This window comes from Neovison vison, chromosome 12 (assembly GCF_020171115.1).
Source record: "Neovison vison isolate M4711 chromosome 12, ASM_NN_V1, whole genome shotgun sequence".
Lineage (NCBI taxonomy): Eukaryota > Metazoa > Chordata > Mammalia > Carnivora > Mustelidae > Neogale > Neogale vison.
In genome coordinates this window covers 143,696,848-143,718,640 of record NC_058102.1, presented here as the reverse complement: position 1 = coordinate 143,718,640, position 21,793 = coordinate 143,696,848, and the positions used below count along the sequence as shown (strand labels likewise).

The 21,793-nt window shown below is 39.6% G+C and overlaps 1 protein-coding gene across 1 annotated transcript in view; it reads left to right on the top strand.

Annotated features, from left to right (window-relative positions):
• NET1 (neuroepithelial cell transforming 1) overlaps positions 1 to 21,793 on the top strand; it is a 66,086-nt gene that overhangs the window by 30,903 nt on the left and 13,390 nt on the right. The window lies entirely within an intron of this gene.

Sequence of the window (21,793 nt, the reverse complement as noted above, 5' to 3'; positions counted from 1 at the left end):
ATAAACTAGTAGATCTAGAGATTGTTTTGGGCAAAATTAATTCTCATTGCCTAGAATTCTTTTATCATTGAGGGTTGCAAGGTGGTAACATTGTGCCTTTATCAGTCATTTTTATTAACTAGATTACTTCTGTAAAAAGAAAACTTCCCTTGCGGTGTCCGAGTGGCTCAATTGGTTACGCATCTGCCTTTGGCTTGGGTCATGATCCCAGGGGGCTGGGATGGAGCCCCGCGTCGAGCTCCATGTTAGGCTCCCTGCTCAGTCGGGAGCCTGCTTCTCTCTCTTCCTCTCTCCACCCCCCCACCCCGCTCATGCATGCTCTCTCTCAAATAAATAAATAAAATCTTAAAAAAAAAAAGAAAACTTTCCTCACCAACCATCTGGTTACTACAAGATACTTAAACTAAAGGTAGAACAAGTGCCTGCTTCCTTTTATCAGTTTTCAAGTGATGTGTTTTATTCATTAAAATTCTCTAAAAGTAATTTGTGATTTTTTTCTTTTTAATGTGATTATGAACATACGAATATTAGCACATTTGTAGTGTTTTAATCCACTTCCATTATTATGCTTACAGTGCTCAAATTCCCCTATCTTTGGCGTCAGAATGGTGCCAATGTCGTCATTTCCCCAGTTTCATTTATAATTGACATTTAACATAATGTAAATGTAAGGAAAGCAATGTATCGATTTCCTATATCCTTTAACATGAGCCTCACTTTATATCTAGAAGCTAAATGGCCTCCCTTTCTTCCAGGATGACAAGCTCTTCCAGGCCCACTTGTATATTTTGTTGATGTTTCTGCTCCATACCTGGAAAGAGCCCTATTTCTAAAAACCCTGCTTTCCTTAGGAAATGGTAGAGGCTTAAACCTGAGCATTATGAACAGTCCTTGCTGCTGTATTGATTCTTGTTTCTGTGCCTTTTTAATGGACAAATCTAGGAAATGTATATCACTTTTTCAGATATAATAAATTTTGAGTTTGTACTGATATTTCAGATTTGAGGCTATAGTGTTTTTTACTCAGTTGCATTAATCTTCCTGTCTAGATCTCTCCAGCCACACCAAAAATCTAGGTCTTGGGACACTGACATAACTATTCACTTGATTTACTCACAGTTCAAAGACAACAGTCTGCATTACTGCAGATTGTTACTGCTACTATATTAATATAAATGAGACAATTATTGAAAACATTGTATGTTTTATTTTTCAGGTTTTTTGTTTTTTGCATATTAGTTACAGTATGTACAGCTTACTATGTTAAATTATTGAACTAGTACTTTTTTTTTTTTTGAGAGAGTGAGTGTGAGTGGGGAGGGACAGAAGAAGAGAGAAAGAGAGAGAATCCTCAAGCAGACTCCCCAATGAGTGTGGAGCCCAACATGGGGCTCAATCCCAGGACCCTGAAGTCAGAACCTGAGCCAAAACCAAGAGTTGGATGCTTAACTAACTGCACCACCCAGGTGCCCCTGAACTAGTACTTTTCTGTGTGTAATTATGGCAACAATTTACTTGTTCCTTTTTATTTTCAATTTTTAAGAACTACTTTTTAAACTTAATTTTTCTTAAAATCATGTAACAAAACTGTATGGAATTTCAAAGTCAGGTCTACAGGATTCTTATTTCTATTCCTGGATCTTCTACCCTACTTCTTTCTTCCATAAAAAATCCTTTTTTTTTGTTTTTTAAATTTTATGGTTTATTCTTTCACTTTTTAAAAATAGAAGCAATTGCATGTATATTTGTGTATCCCACTCTCTTGGCTAAACAGTAGAATGCTATCTTTATTATATGCTCTATTTTATTCTTTCCTTATTTGTTTTGCTTGTGTGTTTTGCTTTGGTATGTCTTTCCATATTTAGGAAGGTTCATGTTTTTGTTCTCTTGGATATTTTTGCCTTCAGTTTCCCCTTTTTAGCTATTGTAAATTGGTTCATTCCTATGAGCATTATTATAATCAACTGACACCTCTTCCTCTTCCCCCTCCTCTCCTTCTCCCCTGTTAATAAACTAAAGTAATAATCCCTTTATTCTAAATTAATACCTTTAAAGTATTAAGTGCTTATTTTACTTTTCATATACATTGACCATTTTCCATTTCTTGAATGTAGTTTTACTGTATCTACAAAATCATCACAGATTGTGCTGTGTACCCATTTTTAGGCTTTAGTTCTGCAGATAAGTGTATATTGAATGCTGAGCACCAGTTCTAGGTTTTTGGTTTTCTGAAACTCCTTTTCTAGCGAAGGGTCAGTTAGCTATCAACCCATGTCTGACCTGCTCAGTGACTTCCATATATTGTTAATGGTTGCTTTTAAAAACACTCCAGTGGCAGAGGTTAAGTAGCAGTGACAAGGACCACCTGACCTACAGAGACTGAAATATTTACTATTTGGCCTTTTATAGAGAGTTTGCCAACCCCTGCTCTAGACTTTAGTAAATTCAGATGACTTGTTCTCGTAGTTTTTGTCATTTTTTTCTATTCCATTGTTTTCTGTCCCCTTCCTGATTTTTACTTAGTTTGGATTTTTTAATCTTTTATATTTATCACTTTCTCTCAAAATATTTTCTCTTTATCTTTTTTTTAGAAGGCTCCCTGCCCAGCATGGAGCCCAGTGCGGGGCTTAGACTCATGACCCCGAGATCACAACCTGAGCTGAGATCAAGAGTCAGATGAGCCCCCAGGCTTGTCTTCAAGCTTGTCTTCCCTTTTGTGTTCTTTTTTCTCCTAATTCAGCAGGCATATTTTTTTTTATTCTAAAATAATTCTTACATTTTTAGTTCTTTTTTTGGTTCTTTTAAAACTTCTTCTAGTTTCTTCTTTTAGTTCTTCTTTTAGTTCTCTCACCTCATTGCAAATCTTCCTTTCTCTACCTTTCTCTAATTTCTGAGTTTTATGTTCTTTCATAGCTTCTATAATTTCCTAATTTATTTTATGCTTAGAGACATTATTCTACTTCACATTTTCTGTATTCTTATAATAGTTTTAAAGGGGATTCAAGATTATTTTCTGTTGCTCATTTTTTAAGTGCAGTAAATTTTCCTGTCTTAAAGATAAGATGGAGGAGTGAGCCGTTGTAGCCTGTCTTCACCTTCATGGCTCCAGGGCTCCCTCTTCTGTTGTCTTCACAAAGTGGTTTATAACAATACAGCCTCATGCTTTCTGAGATCTTTCTTTTTTGCCCCCCTTCTTTATCTGAGTTTTTTTCTTGTCTTTGCTTCTGTTGCTCTGTTCCACTCAATTTGGAATAAGATTGCTAAATAGATGCAAAACAAATTAATACCCTCATCTCCATCTCTACCTACAAAATGTATATACGCTGCCCTCAGTTTTCTGCAGTTAACATCTGCCCTTACAGAGTCACAAAACACGGTCAGTAACAAATGGTGAATCAGACAAGAGGCGCGGCCCTAGAAGATGAGATCATCCACGGAGAGAGCATGCAGGCATCCTTCATTGCTGACTTCAAGTTTTGGATATTGTGTTTTATTGCTAATTCTTTCCTTAATTTTGCCACCTTTCTAATTTTGATTTATGCTCTTTTATAAGCTAGTCTTGGAATATTGTAGTTTTTTTGTGAGCATGTTTTTCTACCATGCTTTTATTTTTTGTAGGGATATTACCTTTTCCCTTATAACTTTTTTCTTATGAAAACTTCATATGGGATTTGACTGTGATTCTTTTCTATTGGTCATTACCACATGAAAGTGGCTTTAGAAAGGGGGAGTGAGTCAGGAAAGCTTTTCTAGCTTTATAACTTTAAACTTCCTCTTCTCTTGTCTTAAACAAATAATAAAAGTAGATACACTTTGAGTTCTCCAGGACCTGTTTTCCTCCTCAACTTTTATCGGAACTTTCTCTTTTCCTGGATGTCTGTCATGTCTATTCCACTTGACTTGAATCTGTTCCCAGAACTTAAACCACAGTGTAGGGCTTTGTCTTGGAAGGGAGCTTTGAAAGTCCTAAATTCATGTGTTCCAACCATGAACCCCTTACTGCTACCCTTTAGTAGATAAAACCCTTCCCAGTTTTAATAGCCATGGTCACAATGACCCGCCTTACTCTGCAGCTGCAGCACATAGCTGTCCGTAGTTTCCAGATTCTTCTCTAGTCAGATGTGGCAGATATTTTATTTTTCTCCTTTCTCTTCTGATGCTATATAAGTCTTAGAGTTGTTGGTAGTTTATCCACATTAACTTGTATTTTGGGGTTCATGGGGATGTGTACCTTGTCACATAGTGCTAGACATACTGACCTTGGGGTTTTGGTTTTGCTGTCCTTGTTGTGTGTGTTTTCATGGAAGGATTTGGAAAAATTGTAAAAACTATGTCGCTGCCATCACCTTAGTCTCAGAATTATGACTCCTGCATTTTATTCTCAATGGTGAAAAGCAAATTTAGCTTTCTTCTGAAACCAATATAATTTTAGCAGATTTTATTGACATTGAATTTACTGGACTTATTTGAATTGCTATAATTTTTAGCATAGATTGTATATTATGCACTGATACTAATACTCATCAACGAGCCAAAGATAAACTTTTTATTGTCCTTCAAAATTTGTCAGGTTCGGGGCAGTGGTTATACATTTGCATATACTATTGCTATGTTCTTCAAACTGTGGAGTTATACTCAAGAAAAAAATCTTTATAAAAGTTTGGTTACAGGGCATCTGGGTGGCTCAGTCATTAAGTGTCTGTGTTCAGCTCAGGTCATGATCCCAGGGTGCTGGGATCAAGGCCCACATTGGGCTCCCTGCTCAGCAGGAGGTCTGCTTCTCCCTCTCCCACTTCCCCTGCTTGTGTTCCCTCTCTCTCTGTGTCTTTCTGTCAAATAAATAAAATCTTTTAAAAAAAAAAAAAAAGGTTACATTAACCAGACCTACCTGTATGTCATGATACAGTCTCCATTTCTTCCAGACCTAAGGAATTATGTACAACTATGATAAGAATGAATTTGAAATAATAATTTACTGAATATCATCTTTGTTTACTCAAAACTTCACTAAGTCTAAATTCTTTTACTCCTTTTTTTTTTTTTTTTTTAAATTCCACAAACATTTTGTGGGGCACCCACAATGATTCAGGTCCTATTCTTAACCTTAGAGATAAGACTATGTCCAAGCCAGAAATGAGACCCTCTGACAAAATCATACCTTCATAGTTATACAAGTATGATAGTGTTAGGAAGAGGAACAGGAGGGAGAAATAGAAGATTTGGGGAGGTTTTGATTTGGAGTTGAGTTTTTATGGAAGTGAACATGAACCCCAGATAGAGAAGCGGCGTCTACAAATGGCAAGAATTAAAATGAGTTATGTATGTGTCAGGAACGATAAATTCTTTAGAAAGAGTCAAATATATTAGGAAGAACTAAGAAATGAAGTAGTACAGGGGGTTAATTGGCCACTTAGTTTGAAGGCTGGAAATGATTGGCTGAAGAGTTTATTGACCTATGAAAATCAACAGAAAGGATATTCTGGATTCTTGAACTGATTTTCCACAGTTATAGTCCTCCCATCTCTGTAGAAAGTACTGGTTAGTGAGGACCTGGTAGAGTGTCTGGAAGCCTGGAAGGGGAGTGAGGACTGTGGAGATGAAAAGAGCATTCCTAAGGTTTCATCTTCATCAGTTTTTTCTTCTTAATGATCTTTCTTTGGAGAGCCCCTTCATTCACTCACCAGATTCAGCTTGTGTAACTGATGACTCCCTTCCCTAATCTGAATCTTGAAGCCAGATCACAGTCTGATTTTCACATCCCTTTATTCGGTTGCTTACAAGTTACAGCTTTGTAACTGGCCTCCCTGCCTGTAGCCTCTTTATGATGCCATATTGATTTTCTTTGATCTTTTTTTTAAGAGGTGGGGGCATGTGCCTGTGCGTGCAAGTGGGGGAGGGGCAGAGGGAGGGCAAGAGAATCTCAAGCAGACTCCGTGCCCTGGGTGGAGCCCAATATGGACTCGATCTCATGACCTGAGCCAAGTCAAGAGTCCAGATGTTCACCCGACTGACCCACACCCAGTCCCTCCTCCTTGGTCTTGCTTAAATTCTTTCAGTAGCTATTCATTGCTTTAAAGATAAGACCCAAATGTTACTTAACATATAATCCCCATTATGATGAGCTCCCACTCCATCTCTCCAAAATATCGCTCTCAGTCATATCCTGTTTCCTTTCCCTTATACATCCTCACTTGGTTTAATGGCCTGGAGATTTCCTACCTATTCCCGCTCATTATATCCAGGAACCCTTTCCAGAGTCTTACCCCCTCCCTGAATCCCACCCCTACCAACCAAGCCTGGTTACCCCTCCCATAATCCCTCTAGGTAGGGAAAATTGAATAGCAGGAACAGTTTAGGATTTCATGAGGAAAAAAGAAGTCAGCAGTGAAGTTGTGATGATAACGGTAGCATTAAGCTATATTTATGTCTTGAAAATAATTACTCAACTCTGGCTATAAGTCAGAGTAACCTGGAGAGTTTTTAAGGGAGGAAATGTGCTGCTAGGCCCTATCCCAGACTATATGAATGTGAGGAGATGGGGGAAAGCGGATAGGTGCCTTTGGGACCTAGGAACATCTGAGTTTTGTTTTTATTGTTTTAAGTTGTCCCAGCAATACTTAGGTATAGCCAGAACTTGACCATTAAGTTAGAATGTGACATTCTTAAAGTTGTCCCTCTCCCCAAAAACATACCCTGAAATGGATACTCTGCCAACTCACCCAGCCCTGTGTTTTGTATGGCCTTTCATCTAAATATAACAGTTATTATGTAATATGCTAAATATAATCGGTTTGTATGGTCTTTTGAGGCTCTTGTTGGGAGCCATTGCTTTATTTACCTTTGTGGTTCAATCCTCTAGCCACCTGGCCTGACACATAATAGGTGCTCAGTAAATATTTAATGAATAAACAGATAAAGTAATAATGGGTCATATGATTCAAATAAGACTTTGGACTTAGGTAAACATATAACATGAGCATTGCATTATATATTTTGATTTTGGATATCTTACATTAAGAATTTAATACTGATGTTAAGGATTTCTCATGTAGGGGAATCATTGGCTCCTTTATTGTGAAGTTGTGGTTGCTTTTTATCAAATTTGTCTCCAAGTAAAATTTTAGCACTATCTTTTATCAGGTTGCCTTACTATTATATTATGTATAAAATTACTCATCTTAAAAGGAACATGACATTTGTCTCCCAAAGGTGTTTCTCATCTCTGTTTGTTAGCAACCATAACCTTGCTCTTTTCTTCTGATAGTAGAGTCCAAAGTGACTTTTTACTTTGTTCATGTAAAATAATACTGAGATGAGTAAGACTGAGTCATATTTTTATGACCAGACTTCTTTAACTCTGTTAGTACTCAAAACACAAACCAGAACACTTCAAAAGAAATGTGTGTACGTGTGTGTGTGTGTTTGTGTGTGTATATATGTGGCTTTTTCTTTTTCAGAATGTTCAGATTTGGGGATTTCATTTTCTTATAAGTTAAGTAGTATATTGAAGTGTTATACTCTGAGTATTGGTGTACTATGTAAATTTTAGATTAAACACAATAATGAGTTATGTATGTTATTCCTTATAAATGATTTTTAAAACATTTGTGATTATTTAGGATTATAATAAACTTTTGTTAGTTCCTGGATTCATAAAATCTCACTTTTGACAAACACACCTCTTAGACCATGACAGGATATTGATAATTTTTCTGAGGCACAGATTTGAATAATTTGAAGCTAGATGGCATGCTAAAGCTAGTGACTTACTTAACTTCTTACTTTTTTTAAAGGTTTATTTATTTGATAGCGCAAGGTGGAGGGGCAGAGGGAGAGCGTATTTAAGCAGACTCTGCACCGAGTATGGAGCTTGACTCGGGGAGGAGCTTGACTCCGGGATCTATCTCACAACCTTGAGATCATGACCTGAGCAGAAACCAAGAGCCAGAGGTTTAACCTACTGTGCCACCTAGGCACCCCTAGTTGCTTACCTTATGAATTACTGCCCCCATCTTGAATTTTGATGTAACCTATGATCTCTGCTGGTGCCCTGTAAGATAGTAGAATAAAACATTGTTTCTCTGTGACATAGGTCAAAAAAATAAAGCCACCTGCTGGTACAGGTGATGAAAGTTAAGAGGAACAGAGGATAGATATAAGAAAATAGTTCTTCTTAGCCAAAAATATAAAAGTTAAACATAAAACAGTTACTCCTGATAATGCTCTGAGAAGCTACTGAAGTATCCAGAGCTGTTTATCGTTAAGGTTAATCATTCCCAGATCACTGTGAATCATTCCTGCTGCTCTGTGCATGTAAATGCTTGTGTCTGCTTTTTAATTATAAAAGTAATACAAGAATACATTGTCTTTGTTCAAAATTAAACTTTTTTTTAAGTTTCCTTGTATTGCCTTCATCCTCTGAAGTTACTAGTTATTATTTGATGTGTTCCAGATTCCCTTCTGTTTATTTACATAATTCCACACAATGTGTGTAATGGTGACCTGTATATGATCATACTGTACATGTGCTACAGCTTGCTTTTTTTCTCTTTATCTCTTATCAATACCATATAAGGCTACCTCATTCTTTTTAGATTGCCGTATCATATTCCATAGTGTAAAGTACCATGATCTACTTAACCAGTCCTTGAAGAATGGCCCTTTAATATATTTTCCTTTTTTTCACATTAAAAATAATGCTGCATTGTGTTTTCTCCTTCTGTACAAAGGAACCTCTAATGCAGATATCAAGAAATGGAAATGTTGGGTTGCAAGTTTCAGTTTTGATAATGTTCACTTGCCTTCCAATAGTTTTACAAATTTATACTTCTCCATCAGTTTATGATAATGTGTCTTTACATCCTTCTCAACCCTGAATTTTTGTAATCTTTTAACTTTTTGCCAATTGTGATAGACAACCAGACAGAAAATTAATAAGGGAATAGAGGACTTGAACACCACCATAAACCATTTGGACCTAATAGACATCTACAGAAAACTATCCAATAAGAGCAGAATATACATTTTTCTCAAGTGCACATAGAACATTCTTCAGAATAGAACATATAAAGCCTTAATCAGTTTGAAAAGATTGAAATTATATAAAGTATTTTTGTAGTCACAATGGAATAAAACTAGAAAGAACAGAAGGAAAACTGAAAAATTCATAATTCTGTAGAAATTAACACAGTTTTGAATAACCAGTGGGTCAAAGAAGACATCACAAAGAAAATTGGGAAGTGCTTTGAGACAAATGAAAATGAAAACCTAATATACCAAACTAGTGGGATGAAGCAACAAACTAAGAGGGAAATTTATAGCTATAAACTCTTACATTAAAAAGGAGAAAGATCTTGGAGCACCTGGGTGGCTCAGTTAGTTAAGCATCCAATTCTAGATTTCGGCTCAGGTCATGATTTCAGGGTTGTGAATTCAGACTCTGCTGGGTATGGAGCCTGTTTAAGATTCTCTCTCCCTCTCCCCTGAACTCCTACTTATGGGCTCACTTGCTCGCTCTCTCAAAAAAAAAAAAAAAAAAGACTTCAAATCAGCAACCTCATGTCATGCTTTAAGTCACTACAAAAAGACAAATAAGTTACATTCAAGCTAGCAGAAGGAAGGAAATAGTAAAGATTCGTGTGGGTTTTAATTAAAAAGGGAATAGAATAATGGAGAAAAATCAATGAAACTAAAATATGGTTCTTTGAAAAGATAAAACCAATGAATCTTGAGGTAAATTGACTAAAAAAATAAGAGGAGACTCAGATTACTGAAGTCAGAAATGAAAGTGGAGACATTGCTACCAATTTACAGAAATAAAAAGGATGATAAGAGAGAACTGTGAACAATTATACAATAACAGATTGTATAACCTAGATGAAGAGGATAGATTTCTAGAAACCTACCAAGACTGAATCACAGAAATCATCTGAATAGACCTATAACTGTAAAGAGATTGAATGAGTAATCAAAACACCTCCCAGAAGAGAAAAGCTGCAGACCAGATGGCTTCATTGGTGAATTCTACCAAACATTTAAAGGAGAATTAATGCCAGTCCTTCTCAAATTCTTGGAAAACACTGAAGAGGAGGGAACAGTTCTTAACTCCCTCTATGAAGCCAGCAATACCCTGATACCAAAGCCAAAGATACTACAAGAAAACTATAGACCAATATCCCTTGTAAGTGTTCTTCAAGACAATACCAGCGAAGTGGATTCAGCATATTATTAGGATTATACACTAAGACCAAGTGAGATTGATTCCTGGCATGCGAGGATGCTTCAACAAATGAAAACCAATTAATGTAGTTTTTAAAGTCCACATTAACAGAATTAAGGAGGAGAAAAACCTCATGATCATTTCAATTGATACAGAAAAAGTATTAGACAAAATCCAACACCCTTTCATGACTGATTAAAAAAAAAAAAAAACCAACAAACTAGGAACAGAAAGAAACTCCCTTATGGATAAACAAGATGTGATATATACATACAATAGAATATTCAGTTTTAAAGAGGAATTGAATTCTGATACATGCTACAGCATGGATGAACCCTGAAAACATTATGCTAAACAAAATAAGCCAGACACAAAAGGACAAATATTCTATAAGTTTGCTTATATGAAGTACCTAGAATAGTCAAATTCGTAGAGATAGGACATAGAATAGTGGTTACCAGGGGTTGGGGAGGGGGGAAATGGGGAGTTACAGTTTAATGTGCACAGGGTTTCTGTTTGGGAAGAAAGAGGACAGAAGCAAATCATGGTGGTGATGATCGCACAATGATGTGAGTGAATGCACTTAATGCTTCTGAGCCCCCGCTACTGCACGATACCCTTAAAAATGATTAAAATTGGGGGTGCCTGAATAGCTCAGTGAGTTAAACACCTTCGGCTCAGGTCGTGATCCCATGGTCCTGGAATAAAGCCCCGTGTCCAGCTCCATGCTCAGGAGGGACTCTGCTTGTACTCCCTCTGCCCCTCCCTCCACTCATACTCTCTTCTGCCCACTCTCTCTCTCAAGTAAATAAAATTTTTTTGGAAAACGATTAAAATGGTCAATTTTATATATATTTCATCACAATTTTTTAAATGGGGGAAAGGGAAAAATAATTTAAGTTCCTTATGTTGTATGGCTCATAGCCTCTGATTTATTATGTATATTGCAGTGTTTGGAATTTTTTTTAGTCTCTTGTTTTTGTTTTGTTTTTTGATGCAACCATTTATTTAATATTTTTATAGTTTGAGAGTTTTCCTTAAATTTTCTATTCATCTGGTTTGGCATTTTTTAGACCCTCTAACTGTAAAGAATTATATTTATTTCAGAAATGCCTTGTGAAATTTTCTCAGGTTTAGATTATTTTCATCCTCTTACTCTCTAGTTGTTGCTTCTAGAACTTGGGAAGATTTTGGAAAATCTGGAATTATTTTATATGTTTATTATCTCTTTTTTAAATTCTTTCCATCTCTATAATATTGTATGCTATTCTTTGGGAGAATTCCTCCATTTCCTAGCTTGCTAATTCCTCATTAATATCTATTTTACATTTCTGTATTGTCAATAAATAAAATTTTGACAATTTTTTTACTTCCAAGATCTCTAATTTTTTGTTTTGTTTTTCCATAAGAATCTTTATTTTCATTAATGTATTTTCCTCTGTTACCTTTCTGAGAATATGACTTCTATTTCTTTGAACATATCCTTCTGTTCAGTCTGTATAACCATAAATTAAATTACGCTAGGGCCAGTAAAGATTGTTCGGAAGTTGCAGACTTTTGGACATAACCAGTTGTAAGCCTCTGTTTTCTGTATTTAATGATAAAATTTTAATCTCGGATTTTATTCACAGCATTTTTTTCTCCTCAGCATATTCAGTCTTCATTCATTTGTTTATTATATTATTGAGCTCCTTCTGTGTGCTAGACACTCAGAGAACAAAACAGTCTTTGCACTCATGAAGCTTACATTCTAGTGGAGGCATTGTCTCTCTCTCTGCAGATTATATCTCTCTGCAACCCTAGAAATCTGTAGAGGAGATATGTATTCTGTTTATTGCATGCATCTCCTTCCCATCTTTTTGAGACCCAGACTCCAAGGGAGAAAGGAGAAACAGGGTCATGTCTCTTCACCTGACTGGATGAGATTACAATCCTTTTCATTTTGGTTTGTAACTTCTGTTCTGTCTCATCCTCTTTGGGATCAGTGAGAAGGAATAATGGCTCCATCAAATCCTGCTAATGAGGGATCCATTCCTGTGAAGTTCCTGAGGCATCGGTGGTCCATCGCTAGATTAGCCACAACTTCTGGATGCTGTCTTGCCAGTAGGATACCATGCACCTTCCAGTTCATGCTGTTCTTTGGCCACCTGGATGCATCCCAGCAAGACCCTGTCGTCACTCTCACCTCTATTCTTTGTCCTAGAGGAACCAGGAACTCATGTGGGGTCAGTGCCATGTTGGCCCTCTGTCCTCTTGAAAGTCCACAAGGGAAGGAGAGCTTGGAGAGAGGAGAGAATAGTCTCTTTCCAGGGAAACTGCAGGACCATACCAACAGCTTTCTTTCTCATTCCTTTTCTGATGAAGTGGAGATGCTGTGGTGGGCATGAATTGTTCATTCCCTGATCAGGCTCTGAGGCATGAATCCTGCAGGGAAGCCATAATTGAAACACATTCTCCTACTCCTGCACCACCCATAACAGGTTTTACTCACCCTGAGCCAGTGGCTAGTGCCACTTGCTTATGCCTTCTCAAATTAGAAATACGGGTGTCTTGGGGTGCCTGCGTGGCTCAGTCAGTCAGGCATCTGACTTCAGCTCGGTCATGATCTTGGGGTCCTGGGATTGAGCCCTGCATTGGGCTCCCTGCTAGTGGAAAGTATACCTCTCCCTCTCCTTCTGCCCCTCCCCCCCACTCGTGTTCTCTCTCTCACTCACTCAAATAAATAAAATCTTTAAAGACAGGGGTGGGGGGAGAGTGCATCCTCACAGGCAGAGGAACAGCATCTCCTCTCCTGGCCCCGTCCTCCATTGGTCCAGATTCCCTGTAGGGTGCATTGAAGAGGCCCTAGAACAGAAGGAGTGATCTGTAGTGCAACTAATGAAGGGGTAGGGGTAGAGAATATGAGAAGGAGGATGCAAATGCTGGTTGACTCTGTACACTCTGTACTGCAGAGATGTGCTCATATACTCCTTTAAATCCCATCTGTCACAGGGGCCTCTAGATCGTGGCCAGCTGCCATCTCTGCGAGTTCTAATAGAGAGAGCAAGCCACAGTGTCTGCTGCTGCACAGAGCATAACTGATGAACATCTTCCTCCACCACCACTGGAAGAGATTTCCTTCACCCTTGGCCAGCACTTCAGTGGGTCTGACTTGCTTGCCCCACCTTTGTCCTTGAGGGGTCTGAGCCCCTAGTTTGCTTATATTTTTTGAGTCTTGGTGGCTACAGAGAGCCAGGTTGTACCTGGGAAACACCACATCTGGGAGTGCTGATGTGAAGGACCAATTCTTCCACCCCTTGATTCCTAGTTTGATGGCTCTTGAGGACACAGGACCATATATAGGCTGTTTCACATGTATTATGTTCTGAAGGACAGAGTTCCAACACTGCAGAATTTTAACCCTGAGCTGCTGCAGTACCTGAATCTTCAATAAACAATGCCATTGTTCCGTTATGCTGTCCGCTTCTGGAAACAGGGAATATGGGAGAACCAATGGATCAAGTGATTATCTTTCCATTGTTGTAACTCCTTTGCTACAGAGTGCGTCCTGAAGTCTGAGGCAGTATTGTGTAGGATCTGATGCAAGTAGTGCAGACACTGTACAAGCCCTTCGGTGATGGTGCCAGCAGGGCCCAAAGATACAGAAAGACATTCAGTGTCCAGCGGAGATGGCTGTTGCAGCAGGGGTGAATCCCTGCACGCTGTACAAGTAGGGTCTGATGTAATCAACTAGCCACCAGCTCTGCCCAGGAAACAACTGTATGGCCAGATTTCAGCATCATTTCCCAACTACTGGCAGGTGGGGCATTCTTTAGGGGCAGAGGTTAGGTCAGTCTCGGTAAAAGAGGGCCCCTGCTGGAGAATCTGCACATACCCTTCATACCTGTGCTTCGGCCAGTCTTTGTGGGCCTCTTCTAGAGTGCTGTCATGGTCTAGGAGAGAGAATTGTCAATATGCATAGGATAAATCACTGTTTTTACCTGGTGCCTACAAGGCACCTAGTACCTTTGTACTCTTGATAACAGGAGACAAAGATCCTCCCACGTTGTGCACAATCCATAGGTCCATTTATATGCCTCTTTTCCAAAATTTCTCTCAGTCTTTTTTTTTTTTTTTTTAAATCTCGCTCCTTCCAAGCCCCTGAGCAATTAGCCAAGCTATTCACCACTTCTCAGGAACCTGTATATATCTGTACTTCATGCCCTTTCTCCCTCCATATAAATTGGATGACTGCCTGCAGCTCTGCCTGCTGGAAGTGTTTCCCTGTACCAGTGTCCTTCAGGATGACCCCTAAATGGCACTGTAGTACAGTAGGGGGGTCCGCAGTAGTGTTCCTAACAATTTACCCAGAAACTAGGGAAAGTTTTTCTCCTCTATCAGTTGGTTACCAAGAACCACCACCAAATGAAGAATTGAAGGGCTAATATCAGGGTACTGGGATAGCTGGGGACACCTACTTATGTAATTTACTTATGCCCTTTGGTCTTGTTTAGGCTTAATTCCAAATAGGCCATTTCCACCATATAATAGGTTGCCACTGTACCTCCCCAAACCTGTAACTTGGTAGGCTTGACTGTGGTTCATTTTGGACACCTCTGATTGCATTAGTCTCATGATGTCCCGTGGACAGATCCTCAGTCTTCACTAGGGCTGCTATAGCACTCCAGGAGCTGCTGTTCACAAAGCAGGCTGTTTCCTACCATGGAAAGCCTAGCCTAGCTTCAGAACCCTAGGGACCTGCATTGCACTTCTTTTCCTAGCTTTGCCAGAGACATCACATGGCCTCTTTGTCTACCATAGAGCTCTCAAGCTTTAGCAGATATGCTGGGTCACGTGTTCTGAGCAGCAGGACCGGCTTGTACCACAGCCTAGACCTGCTACAGAGACTTCTTCTGCTCTGGATTCCACTCAAAACTGCAATTCAGATGACTCCATTAATGGGTCAGAGCAGAATTTTCAAATACAGGTAAAGTCTTACCTACTGCTGTGCCCCTTCCTAGTGCTAGGGAATGCAGGTACAGCTTGTTCTTTAGCTTGGAGGAGAGATCTCAGAAAGCCATAGGCCATAGGCCATTGGACCTATTAAAACTTTTCTATTGTGACAGCCCCAGAATTTTCATGGCATGCATTTGACTTCCTGGGGTGTCCAGAATACTTGCCATTTCCTGCTCACCAAGTCCTGTTTGACTGATGTCATCAGTTTACTGGACTAACATGATGTTTTGCGGATCACAAGGCCCTTTAGGACTCTGACAGAGGAGAAAAGTTAACAGGCTCAGGATATGAAATAGAAACTGCTCTCCTTCCCACAATATAAGCTAACTACTTTTGATCTTCTTCACTAATGGGAATTGAAAAGAAAATACAGGCCATATCAAGAGCCGTATACCAAATGCTAGAGGATGTCTTGATCTGTTCCAATAAAGGATCTACGTCTTGCCCAACAACTGAGATTACCACTTAAATTTACAGTAGTCCACTGTTAGCGGTCACAGTCCATCTCATTGTGGGAGTCCTGCAGATTAATTGAATGGAAATGAAGTGGAGACTCCCTACTGCCTGCTGTAATTTTGATGACTATCTCTGTGTCTTCCCTTGGTATGCAATACTTCTTCTATTTATTATCTTGACTTCAGTGTAGGGGATAGAATTTCAGGGGCTCCCACTTGGCCCTTCCTGCAATAATGATTCTGAGAACATTATGAAAGTTACCAGCTGCTTTTTCAAAGCTTTTAAAGCAATTAACAGAAGGCAGCCAACTCTACAACCTTTGCAGTTACTGTTACCCCCCCCATGTTGTTCATGTGCCACAACCCCTGTAGGAGCCATTGCTTCATTCCATCCATACCGATCAATAACTACAGACCTTACCACCATTTTTCCAATGAGGGACCCAGTTCCAGAATCTCATTCTGTGTGTCTAGTGTCCAGGGCCAGTCTCCGTTTCAGTGTCCTAGCCAGGTTCCTTCTAGAAATCAGCCTGAGACATGAGCTCATTGACAATCTGTTTTGAGGTATGGTCCCAGGGATGGGGAATTGAAACAGAAGGAGGCAGCTAATACCAAGTATCTGCATTGAAGCTGGTCACCATTGTGGGCACCAGGCTTATTTTTGCCGGAATCTTCAGAAGAACCATGTAAGATACACTGCAGAACTGTCTTGTGAAGGGACTGAGGAGGGAGCTTTTATCCACCAGCAACTGTGCTCCATTAGTCAATGACTACCCCATGGTACCTGTGTAAATGGCACATTCCAGTACTCAGGGAGCCCAGAGTGGGCAGCAAGAGCGACCTAGAACAGCCGATTGCTGGAGCCATGACTGATGTAAAAGTGGGCTGAGGAAACATGGGTACAGGACACAGGACCGTTAGTCTTCAGATTTGAGCCTTAGCTGAGGTTCAACCTCCTTTCATGAGAAAAATCCCACTCAACATCCCGTTACACAAGCCTAAGTGATCTTACATTACACTGGAAGTTATTTGCTACGCTATGTCCTTGAGATAAAAGTCACCACTAAGAGCACTGATACCGCCTTTTTTTTTTTTTTTTTTTTTTTTTTTTGCAATTTGTATTATTGCGAAAGGGACCAGGGTTTTGATAATAACAAACTTCTTAGCCCATCAGGAATTCTGTTTATAGTCATGTTAATAGTATAAAGATCTGAACTGATCTTTTTCCAAACCCAGCTCTTAGTAAAGCTTGGAGACAATCAAATTTTTAATCCAAATAATTTTTTAAAACTCAAATCTATATGTAACTATATTACCAACTTCTCTCATGTTCATTTAGTCCAAGTAACTGCCTTTTTGTTGTTTTGTTTTAAAGATTTATTTGGGTGGGGGAGGTGCAGAGAGGATGTGGGGCTCCATCTCCCAACCAGGAGATCATGACCTAAGCCAAAATCAAAAGTTGACCCACTGAGCTACCTCGGCGCCCCACCTTTTTGTTGTTTTTAACCAGTTCCTAAATATTTTGGAACTTGGTTTTTTAAAAGTTTCTTTTGGTTCATGTTTGAATCAGTGCTTCCTTCTTTAGTAAGATTTAAAATTCTCTTTTAAACTGAGTTGTTTTTAGTGAAATACATAGTAATTTGTAATCTTAAATTCTAGAGGTGTTTGTTTGTTTGTTTGTTTGTTCTTAGATTTGTTCATTTATTTGAGATAGAACTCAAGCAGGGAGAGGGAGAAACAGATCCCCTGCTGAGAGGGAGCCCTCTTTGGGGCTTTATCCCAGGACCTTGGGATCATGACGTGAGCTGAAGGCAGACACGTAATAGACTGAGCCACCCAGGCACCCCAAATTCTAGAGTTTTGAAGTGGAACTTAGTTTTCTTGTATTTAGAAAAAGCCCTTAAAATATTTCTTGTGAACTGTAGCAACTTTCATACACTTCTATGCTTTTAAAACATGTTTAATTTAGTAATATGAAACCTGAGAGCTACACAAGGGCTGAGGAAACGATGTTGTCTGTACTGTCATCCATGTTTCTCGACAGATCAGGATTGTTGGTATAGCCATCTACATAAGATCCTTACAAACAGAGTTACAAAGTTGAGAGAAAGCAGGTTGGGAATTGCATTTCAAAATATCACCTGCAGAGGTCAGCAGAGAGCTTAGACTTTGTTTTCTCTTTCCGTAATAGGGCTTTCCTCGCCTAATTTCCAATTACTTATTATTCCGGGCAAAAGTAAATAAAAACAAGCAGTATCCAGACCAGAAAAAGTAATGATTATTCTTCAACTCTAGTTTATCTGAATTCCAGAATTCTGATTTCACCTTAAAAAGAGGAGAAAAGGTAAGTAGCCTTTCTCTATAGAAGGGAAACAATGTTCTCTCTCTTTACCTTCTTCATATTTTAGGAAAGAAAGCATCAAAGGCTCCATACAAGCAGAAGAACAGAGGTTATAACTATAACTGGTCTTTGGAAACCTGTATTTTTACCAAAAACTGGTATCTTTTACAGACTTAATTATTCCCAGAAAACCCAGTTTCTAAGTTTATAAATTCTAGATTTTCTATGCAAAGATACTTAACCAATCTGTGCTTCAGTTATGCAATTAGTAATATTTGTAAGTCATGCCTTAATAAGCTGTGAATAACATTAAACAATTGAAATAGGACCGCCTCTAAAACTGAAGCAGCTGGAACCATTTTATAAACTTTTTACTTACTTGCCTTGTTATAAAAAGGCTATAGGGCACATAATCTCTCAACTTTTTTATGATTTCCTTCTCTGCAAAGTGTTCCCATTTATTTCACAAACACTAGCTGGGACCAGGAGACCCATCTCACAGAAGGCCGGCCGGCCGGCCCTGACTGAGCACCGAGTGTGCACCGAGTGTGCACCGAGTGTGCTGATGGCAGTGCATTTCCCATCTGACCTGGAAGGTGTGCTGTATCAGGAGCTGGCAGACCAGACTCAAGCCTGTCCAGCCACTGATTAACTCTGCAGCTTTGGACATGTTTCTTGCCCTGAGTCCCGGCTTCCTCCATCTGTAAGATGGTACTAATAACACACACTTCATAAAGCTGGCCAAGTAACATGCATGAAGCTCCTAGCACAGGGACAGGACACTGTTTTCCTTTCCTTTTTTCACTGGTGTTCTTCAGTTTCCTCCTAAGAAAACAGAGGAGGAGAAGTTAATGACCTCCAAGGACCCGTTCAGCTCTGGTTTTATGGAGCGTTGTTGGCGTCCCAGGCTCATCACTCAGGTGCTCATTGAACATCCTCTGTTCGTCGTTGCTTTGTAAGATGCTGTCTGCCATTGTCTCAGTTATATTTGGAAGACAACCCTGAACATGCAAAATGAGATGAAGATTGTAGGGTTGGTGAATTGGGATTTTTGTGCTGTGACTATCACCATTAAATCCTTTGTGGCTCCTGTAGGCTTTCAGTTTTTACATTTTCCTCAGCTAAAGGAGAGAAATGAGAGAAATCCCTTCTTACTATCTTGGCCGTACCTCTTTCAGAACTAAATAGAAAAATGGGCACCTGAGTGGCTCAGTGGGTTAAGCTGCTGCCTTCGGCTCAGGTCATGATCTCAGGGTCCTGGGATCGAGGCCCGCATCGGGCTCTCTGCTCGGCGGGGAGCCTGCTTCCTCCTCTCTCTCTGCCTGCCTCTCTGCCTGCTTGTGATCTCTCTCTGTCAAATAAATAAGTAAAATCTTTAAAAAAAAAAAAAAGAAAAACACTGGAAAGAGATGTCAGGTAATAGACCCATGAGATCACCCTAGCAGCTTCTTCCCTACTCTCCCTGAGTGTAAGGACTGTATTCCCTTATGAAACTCAGTGGCCATCAGGTATGGGCCTCACTTGCATCATGTTAAGCCAGTGAAACTGAACCAGACTCATGGGTTCTAGCCTTGCCTCTTTGAGGGCTTGAGCAGGTCCATGTTCTTACCTATAAATTATGAATCCGGGAACGGGCTCTGACGATCGCCGAGCTCCTTCCACTTCACCGCTGTGTAGTACTGGCTTCTCCACACCGTCAGCGGGCCTTAAAGCCAAACATAGCTACCTGTGTGTGACAAGCATGGGCAGGTAATAAAGGATAGATGATGAGATATAGCCAATCACCATTATTTTTTTTTAAATATCTCAGAACAAAAAGATGAATTATTATCATCTTGACTACAAAATACATTGGTATTTATAGAAGAGCAGCATAATGCTTCCTATAAAAAGTTATACCGTCCTGCAGACCTTAGTAAATTGTTTTTTATAGATTATTTGTCATTCTAAATAGTCTGTGCTCCCTATTTATTCTGCTTGGTATACCTTCTGTCTTTAGTCCACTGAACTAGCACACTCCAGGGCCTCATTAAACTTGTAATCACTAAGTCCATGCATCTTTTCTTACCCTTCTTAACCTTTTTGCTGTAATTAACACCTTTCCTTCCTTTGGCATCTTGCTATGTTGCTTTTCTGCTGACTATTCCTTTTGCATAAGTCTTTTTTCCCTTGGCATCTCTCCAAAGTTAGATCTTTAGACCCTTGTTCTTTTTGTCCAGATTTTCTCTCCCAAGCATCTCATTCACTCCTAGCTCCCACTCTGATCCCCGTGTATGTGACTCCCCAGTCCAAATCTGCCCTCTGGCCTCTTTCAAGTCTTTGTCCAGCATTTCCAAGTACTAGCCCAGTATTTTCATTTTCATGTTCTTCCACCACGTCAGTAGATCTAAAAATGAAACTCAGAATTTTCTTTCAAAGCTCATTCTTCCTTATTTCTTTATGTGCATTAATAGTTCTCCTCCTAACTTTAAAATTGTGGGTCTCTTTGACTTTTCAGTGTGTGGCCCCTTGCATGTATCCTTTTCCTTTCCCACTGTCCCTACCTTAGGGTAACTTCTTGATAATTGATTGTGATTTTTGTATTATGTTCCCAGTCATTTTTCAAACCATCTGATAGATCAGCCTACACATAACATAACTTCTGTTATCTCTCACCTGCTCAATAAAATCCTCTGCTCATCTGTCTTCACCCACAGCCCATGACTGCAATGTGTGAGCTCACTCCTTCACGCTCTTCTGGGAAATCCGTGCACTTTTCCCTTACTTGGGCCTCCAAAGAACATAACATGGCCTTCCAGCACCAGTCAAATAGCGTCTTATAATGTCTTCTGTCGCATGTTTCCCAACCCCATCTCTGCTCAGAAGACTGCTGGAAGCGGCTTCTCCTGAACGCCTGTGGCACTTGTAGCTAGCTGTACGACTTACGTGGGAAGTTTCAAAAGCTGTCTGTTATGAGTTATCTCTTTGTGTAGCCTACTTTTACTTAATGGTCTATTAGCACTTTAGGAGCAAATATGAAATCTATTTTTAAATCATCTACAATATCTAGAAGAGTGCCTTCTCCATAGATTTGTCAGATTTTTCTGATCCTAGTAAATCCTGAGAACAGAAACTTTTTTGCAAATTACTGGCATTGTATCATCCATAGTAGTGTATATAGTTAAGATAAAATCCTACCTTCCAAGATAGGATACAGTGCATTCTGTTGAGGAAGAAAGTCTGCTTCTCAGCAGGCCTATCAAATCAGCGTAAGTGGTGTTTTTCCAGAGAAGAGGAGCCTGTCCAGAGACAGTCCAGAGACTGTCATTAATGTGTAACCTGAGGTAAGTTACTTCACGTCTGTGGACCTCATTTCTCTACCAGTAAAGTGCAAGTTACGTTTTTAAAAAGGCCTTTTGACTCTTTGAGGACGCTATCAAGATTAGTCATTTCAGAATAGAGCAGGATTCCGTTATTAGAAATCGCCTTTTTGTATTTATGGTGTAAAACATGTGTCGCACAGAAAGCACGCTTCTGAGGCACACAGGGAAGGTTTGTGCCCCTGCGTCTGGGCAGCGCTGATGTTGAAATCTGGGGTAGCGCGGCTCTTGCCCCGCAGCCCTGGGGAGAGCCGCCTGACCAACCGGGCGACCTGACCTGCGCCCGCGGTGCCCACCGGCCGCTCCCAAGGACAGAGGCAAGGCCTGGCTGCTCTCGCGGTGGGGAATGGGCTCGCACTAGAAGCTCCTTGAATCATCCGGCTTTTCTTTGGTGCACACACTCACTGGACTTGACTTACAGCTT